Below are 8,323 nucleotides of genomic sequence, written 5' to 3' on the forward strand. Positions count from 1 at the left end.
TATAAGCATTGCTGCTCCAGCTTTCTTTTGACATCCATTTGCATGATAAACGTTTTGCCATCTCTTCACTTCCAAAGTGCAGGTGTCTTTATGGGCGTCTGGGTGGCTCAGTCATTAAACATCTGCCTTTGGCTCAGGTCATGATCCTAGGGTCCTTGAATTGAGCCCCACATGGGGCTCGCTGCTCTATGGGAAGCCTGCTTCTCCCTCTCCCACTCCCCCTGCTTGTGTTCCCTCTCTCGTTGTGTCTCTCTCGTCAAATAAATAAATAAAATCTTTAAAGAAAAACCAAAGTGCAGGTGTCTTTAAGTCTAAAATGAGTCCCTTGTGGGCAGCATATAAATGGGTCTTTTTTCCCATTCTGGAACCCTATGTCTTTTTATTGGAGCATTTAGTCCTTTTACATTCAAAGTAATTATTGACAGATATGTATTTATTACCATTTTATTACAATAAAATAATGTTTCTGGAGGTTTTCTCTGATCTGATCCTTTCTTGTCTTTGTCACTTTTGTTCTCTCCACTCAGAGAGTCCCTTTTAATATTTCCTGCAGGACTGCTTTAGTCATTACAAACTCCTTTCATTTTTGTTTGTCTGGGAAACTCTTTATCTCTCTATCTCTCCTTCTCTTCTGAATGACAGCCTTGCTGGATATAGTATTCTTGACTGCATATTTTCCCCATTCAGCACATTGAATATATCATGCCACTCTCTTCTGGCTTGCCGAATTTCTGTTGAGTAATCTCCAGGTAGCTTTATCAGGTTTTGCCTTGTAAGGTAAGGACTTCTTTTGTCTTGCTGTTTTTAAGAATTTTTTATTTATCACTGTACTTTGCAAATTTTGTTACTGTTGGACTGCTTTTGCTGATTTCAGTGGGAGTTCTCTGCCTCCTGAATTTGGATGTCTGTTTCCTTCCCCATATTAAAGAAATTTTCAGGCATCATCACTTCAGATAAATTTTCTGCCCCTTTTTCTCTCTTCTTCTTCTAGGACTCCCATAATATGACTGCTATTATGTTTGGTGGAGTCAGTGTGTTCCTTAAGTCTATTCTTGTGTTGCATAATTCTTCTTTCTCTCTTTTCTTCAGCTTCATTGCTTTCCATTAATTTGTCTTTACATCACTATTTGTTTGTCTGCTTCTCCCGGCCTGCTGTTCATTTCATCAAGAATATTTCTAATCATATTTATTGCACTTTTCATCTTTGATTTTTTTAACTCTTTGATCTCTGTGGTAATGGTCTCCTTATAGCTTCTATTCTTTTTTCAAACCCAGTGAATATCCTTATGATTGTTGCTTTAAATTCTCCACCAGGAATGTTACTCATAGCTCTTTTGCTTAGATCTCTGGCTATGACCTTATCTTGTTCTTTTATTTGGGATAACTTCCTCCATCTTCACATTTTGTATAAGTCTCTGCCTTCTTCTCTATGTTAGAAAAGCCAGTTATGACTACTGCTCCTTAAAGTAATGGCCTTATGAAGAAGAGTCATGTAGTGCCCAGAGTATCGCACTTCAGGGAGTGTTTCTACTGTGTGTTGTATGTGCTCTGCTCTTGCATTTTGGCTGCTCTGTCCTTCAGGCCAGTCATCTGCAGAGGTTCTCCTTGTTTGCTATGGGCAGTGTTTGGGCCCTGATCTGAATGTGGCAAGATTTACCTAGGTGTGCTCTGGTCTGCTTGTGAAATGAGACCTGTCACCACCTCCACCGGATCGGAGGCCCTACAGAACTTTCTGATGATGTGGTGTGGGCAGGGGTTTCTGCAGGTCTTTTGGGGGATGGGCCTGCTACACTGGGCCTGATGCGTGTGGGACTGAGAAGGGCAGTCCCACTGGAGTGCAGGGTGGTGGGGCTTAGTGTATGCAAGTTATATAGCCAGTGTCAGTGCTGTGCTGATTCCCACAAGTGGCTCTGTGTTTATACTGAGGGGCTGGTGAAGGAAATGGCTCTGGCCAGTTCCTTTGTTTCCAGAGAGGTATCTCTGCGAATAATCCTTCTCAGGGATGTGCTCTAAGAAGAGCAAATAATCTCCCCACTCTGTGCCCCAGGCTTTCTTCATATTGGTGTTTCCATACTATCTGCCCCTGCATTTTTGCCTGCCTTCTCTCCAGAAGAAGCATAGTGTCCTTGGGGCTCTAGACCTTCCAAGTCCACTGACCTTTAAAACTCCAGTATTTAAGCCTGACTGGTTGCAAGAACTCACAAAATTCAACCCCTCATTTTTCAACCCAATGGCTCTGGGGAAATGTTTTCCTTGTGCCTTCCCCTGTGTACTCTGGTCTCTTGCCATTCTCTGTGACCATGCTCCCTCCCCTCTGCAGCACCTGCAATCCATTTCAACCCTAAACCATGTCTCCACACTTCCTACTTTCTTCGATGTAGCCTCTCCCCCACCCCTTACTGGTGGAGTTTGTTCTGTAACCCTTCAGGTCTATGTGTGGAGTATTTAAGAGATTGATATCTAGTTGCATTCATGGGACGAGGTGAGACTAGGGTCCTCCTACTCCACCACCATCTTCCTTTACACAATAATTTTGAATTTTTTGTCAGGCAATCTACATTTCCTTGGGGTTAATTTACTGAAGCTTGATTAGTTTCCTTTGGTGGTTTCATGGGTGCCTGATTCTTGATTCATGATTTATGTAGACTAGCACTGATGTCTGTACATTTCAAGGAAAAAAAATACCTCTTCCTTTCTTTATATACTGTTGTCAGTAAGACTATCCTTCTAAGTCCCCAGGCTAATGGAATTGTTTCTGGGATCACAGTTGAAGAGGTCTTGAGTTAGGTCATGTGGCTGCTGCCATATCTACAGTTGGGTTCATGGTTGGCAGACCTATTACTGAGGGTTCAGGCAAGCAAGTTTCCTGTTTGATCAACAGGTAGAGGGGCGCCTGGGTGGCTCAGTTGGTTAGGCGACTGCCTTCGGCTCAGGTCATTATCCTGGAGACCCGGGATCGAGTCCCGCATCGGGCTCCCTGCTCAGGAGGGAGTCTGCTTCTCCCTCTGACCCTCTTTCCTCTCGTGCTCTCTATCTCTCATTCTCTCTCTCTCTCTCGCTCTCAAATAAATAAATAAATAAAATAAAAATCTTAAAAAAAAACAGGTAGGTAGGACTGCCTCTGGGATCATAGTCAAAAAGGACTGGGGCCAAGTCTCAGAGTTGTTTCTGGGTCCACAATCAAGTCTGTACATAGTGGGCCTATCATCAGGGCCTTGGAAGGTGTGTTTACTGTAGATTCCCTGTGTGGGCAGAACTGCCCCCAGACCATTGCAAAATGGGGTTGGAACTAAGTCTCAGGGCCACATCAGTGTCCATAGACAAGATTGATGTCAGTGGTACTATTACCAGGAATGCAGAAAGGCATCGCAAGGCTCCTGGGCAGGCAAGGGAGGCAGGGCTGACTCTAGGCCACAGTATAGCAGAATTGGAGCCAAGTCTCAGGGCTATGTCAAGATCTACAGTTGAGACTAAAGTCAGTGGGCTGGTTACCAGGGGCAGAGAGAGGTGCGTTTCCTCTCATGGGGGGAAGAGTTACTCCAGACTGTGGCAGAGCAGGACTAGGGCCAGGCCATAGGGCCACTTCAGGATTCACAGTCAGAGATTGGAAAACTACTACCAGGGACACAGATGGGCATAGCTCTTCTAGGGTCCTTTGGTGAATGAGGCTGCTTTCAAGACCACAACCAAGCAGCATTGGAGCTGAGTCCATAATGGGATGAGACTGTTTTCAGTCTGTAGCGGGGACCATGTTTAGCAAGCCTACCATTAAGGTATGGGCTTGCCTTCTCAAAGCAGCTTTCTTCAGTCTTGGGCCCACTGGAGTTTCACAATCTCCTACCTGGATCCCAAATCTCCCACAAAGGCACTTTTATCCATGGATGGCTGCCAGATCACAGTTTGTCTTGGGGCATACAAGCTAGGAATTTCCTACTTTGTCATTTTGTTCCATCTATTTAAAAAAAATAAAGATATTATAGTTTTAATTTCTAGAATTCCCATTTTGTTCATGCTTATAATTTCCATTTTTCTTATGAGATCTATTAACACATTTGTCATACTTTTCTATGCATTCTTCAGAGTAGACTTAAAATATTTTCTGTGCTCCTAAAATATGGTCATCTGCCATCAGTTTTAATCATTTTTTGCTTCATCTTGCCTCATTCTTTTTTGTACATTCTACATTTCATGTAGAACAAAAGTGGAAACTTATTTGCACTGTCCTTTTCATTTTGTTTTAGACAGTATGTAGTTGCTTGGGAGAAAGAATTATCATTCAAATTTCACCATAAGTCCAGTTTATCTGAAACTGAGGAATAGCTTTTATATTATACCATCTGCCTATCCTTATAAGCACATCTGTATTTTTCTTTGTGTGCATGCTATATTTATAAATCATAAATATTATCTTGACTCCAGATATTTTGCTATCTTGAGGAATTTTATTTGAATATTAGCACCTTCTTAGTGTATTTTGGTAGCTAACCAATAATAATTGTTGCTAACTTATTCCTTTGATGGATGTAGTGGTTAATATTTTACATGTATTAATCAGATGTATTTATTATATCTATTTCTTATTTTCAATTATTTGCTGTTAATATTTGATGCTCTTGCAAATAATAGTGCATTAAACTGAATTCAGATGTTGGGAAGTCAGCCAGATCAAGAAAATGACAAAAGTATTCTTTTTGTAGGGGATTTTTTGTAACTTCTGACAGGGAATATATTTTGGATAATAGTAATGAGGAATGAGACTAAAAATCTAGATATTTGGGAGCACTTACAGATTAACGAAGGCAAGTCATAGAATAGATTTGGTTTGTATGTGTGTGTATTGAAATAAACTTGCTCTTAGTGAGATAAAACAAAAAATGGTATAGGGTAATGACCCTATACTTTTAATATGGACATATATCTTCTCTCCAGGGACTATAGACTAAACAAATGAAAGTAGTATCACATTGTCAGATAGATCCTAACATAATTTAATACCTTTTAAGTGATATAACCTAACTTCACAGTTAACTCCTGATTCTTTTTTTTCTATCTTATTGAATATATCAGAATTAAAAACTCCCCCACTGCAATATCACTTTATGTATCACTCTAAAAATAAGGATTCTGGGAAGCTTCTGGAGTTGCCATTATAACCAGATTTACAAAAGTCAAGTTAAATGTCTACCTGTGCTATTTTCACTGTATGCTAAATGCAAGTAGTAAATTGTTAAGAGCATTAGTGTGGTGTGAGGAATGCTTATTGGTTGTACTGGTCCTGTTTGGATCAAGAATAAGCATAAACATCTGGGGTTGCTGAAGTCCAGCTGAGTGGCCTTCTATAAGACAAATAAGACTCATATAAAGTGGTATCTCATTGTAAACTAATGATGTATTATTCCTTGGCTAATTAAATTTAAATTAAAAAAATAAATAAAATAAATTTGTGACAATGGTTGCACAATTTGGCATTTACTAAAAACAATTGAATTGTACACTTTAAATGGGTGAGATATATGTGAATAATATCTCAATATCTCAATAATACTTAAAAAAAGCAAATAAGACTCACTTTTAGTACTGCTCAATTGATGAGGTCATTAATAATCCTCACAATACCTCTCATAATACCCCTTCATAATACTCCTCAGTAATCTCACAATACTCCTACTATGTTCTTTTCATTTTTCACATCACAAGGTATTTTCAGTCTTTATTGGGTGGAATACAGCTTTAAAATTTCCCATTTTAAAGATAACCACTATATACTTATTTGAATAGCTCAGCAGAGAGAATTATTGGCCATTTGCAAAGTAAAGACCCAGGGAGGAAACAGATGAATAAATTATATGACAGAAATGATAAAGGATCAAGCAAATGTGATGTTTGTGGCAAGGGATATCTGTATGATTAATTAAAATAGAACAAATGTTATGCATTATTTTTAATTAATTTAATGCATTGTCTCATCTGATCTATTTTTTTATAATGTTTTGCAGGTCCAAAGCTAGAACAGGTTACTGTTTTTTTTTCCAGTGAATAAGTTACTTTCAGGGAAGAAAGGTGAGTGGCTATCCTGGTGCTTTTGAAATAATGTGTTTTATTACTAGTGATGTCAGTGCTTCAAATTCTGTGAGTTCATTCTTTCAGAAGCTTAAGAAAGAATATTTTTATGATAGATATTTTTCCCAGTGAGTTCCCCTAAATGGAAAAAGGAATCCCCATTATTTCTCCCTTTTTAAAAATATCTTTTAAAAGCAACCTGAATAACTTTGGGGAATTATTCCCATATTTCTTTTTTTCACAATTTTGTATTGGATGAAAATAAACTTGTAGTGAAATTCAACTATGCTAACTATATTTTTAAATCTTTATCTGAAATATTCACAGCATATATGATCTACTTATATTATAATCAACCTTTATATTATTTTTGGTACCTCATTTGCTCTTTAAAATTTTTGTTGATTAAAGGTTTTTTTTTATTCCCAATAGATCTTACCTAATTTTATTAGAACAATCAAAGGTAGCATTTTTTTAATGCTATATATATGGTTCCCATTTTTCAGGTACTAAATAAAATATCTACTACACATTTACTGTTCTTTATTCAAACCTGCACAACATAAGCCTGGCTATGGAAATGCTTATTTGTTGGGAGGGTGCTTGTCTGGATCAATGATGAGCACAACTGTCTGAGGATGCTGAGGGACTCATTCCAGATGTCAATCTGAGGTCCAGATGAGGGCCCTCTACTAGGACAAATAAGACTCTCAGGGCCTGGCTGTCTTTAATGACCCCTCAGTGACAACATAATACCACTGTTAGCATGCTTTCTCTTTTTCCCAGAACAGGGCATTTATGTCTTATTTTATAAGTCACTGGGCACCTTTAGATATGATCTGCAATCCAAGACTTGCTTCATTTTGCTTATTTTGAACAAAAGTTGTATAAAGATACTGATATACAGAAACTATGTTCTTGAGTAACAAATGAGGGAATAAAAATGATTGAAATAAGAAGGAGAGAAGCAATTGTGATGGGTAATGAAATTCTCATTTGGGCTAAAAGAAGAAAAAATTGTATGCCTATATTAAATAATGACAATGGAACCAATTTTTTACTGTTGAATATTTTCTGATACTGTCTTTGTTTTTCTTTCTGTCACATTGTGCTGAGATAGAAGGACTAAGATCAGGGCTTTTACTTCAGAGAACAGAGGTGAGTAACTAAACAAAGATCCTTTGAAGCTCATATGTTATATTCTGTGTGCCAGGTCTTGAGGTCTCTGTATGAATCTTTTCAGAAGCTTATTCAAGAATATTTTTATAATGTATATTTTTCCTCATTGAGACCTTCGTCAAGGTTACCTACATTATTGTATACTCATAATTTGTTCTTTCATTTTAATTCTTTTCTGCTTTGATGGAAAGATGTAGACTATTAGAGAAATTTTAACAGTTTCATATTGGATCAAAATTATTATAGTGAAATCCAAATATGCCAAAATGTTATCAGATTTCTTCATCTGCTTAATTATTGAACTTTAAGAATAGAGACTCTATGATTCATAAGGCTTTTGTGGTCACATTGCATTATATTTCTGCCTCTAACTTAATCTTTGGGGATTGACATGAATTGTTTCTCATTTTTGCAACATAGGATGTTGTATGTGTAATTTTGATAGATCTCTTTAAGACCATTAAGTTTTTATATGATAAAAGTTGCAATAATTCTTTTGAAACACAAAATACTTCAATTTTCAATACTGCTCTAGGCCTTTAAAAAGGATATTATGTTAGAGGTATTAAATGGAGAGATATGGAAATATCATATCATTATTATTTCTTACTAAAACTTGAAATACACATCCCTAAGAAAAGTTGTTTATATATTTCCTGGCAAGGTTTGTTGAAAATTGTGTGTTACCTGAGACCTAGTGGCTATTGCCTTAAGCACATGCAAATTTTTTTCTTGACAAAGTTCTGTCACAACTCATATCAAGTAGTGCTTATTTTTGTATTCATTTATTATAATTTTTAAATTTACATTTATTATCTAGAACCATAGAAGGTGATTCTAAAAACTGAGCAACTACTAATAGTCACAGATCAAAGAGGAAATTAGCTCTGCCAGATATTGAAATGAACTCTAGAACCTCAATCATTAACAACTTCAAACAGACATATAGCAGGAACGATAGGGCCTGTTTTTTATTTAAAAAGCATATTCTTACAAGCCCCTACTTGTATATTTGTTACCATTAGTAGATTCACAGATTCATGGAGTTGGTGATACTGTCTCAATCCATACAGTGTAACAGCAC

At 37.2% G+C, this 8,323-nt stretch overlaps 1 non-coding gene across 1 annotated transcript; it reads left to right on the forward strand.

Annotated features, from left to right (window-relative positions):
- The first annotated feature begins 6,669 nt into the window (after positions 1-6,669).
- Positions 6,670-6,736, forward strand: LOC114196536 (small nucleolar RNA SNORD109A). The gene has a single exon (XR_003606702.1). It is a non-coding gene; the product is annotated as a small nucleolar RNA SNORD109A (small nucleolar RNA).
- Positions 6,737-8,323: the final 1,587 nt, after the last annotated feature.

Source organism: Eumetopias jubatus, unplaced genomic scaffold (genome assembly GCF_037043125.1).
Source record: "Eumetopias jubatus isolate StellerSeaLion01/CBP00866 unplaced genomic scaffold, mEumJub1_p1.0 scaffold_7, whole genome shotgun sequence".
In the NCBI taxonomy this organism is placed as follows: Eukaryota; Metazoa; Chordata; class Mammalia; order Carnivora; family Otariidae; genus Eumetopias; species Eumetopias jubatus.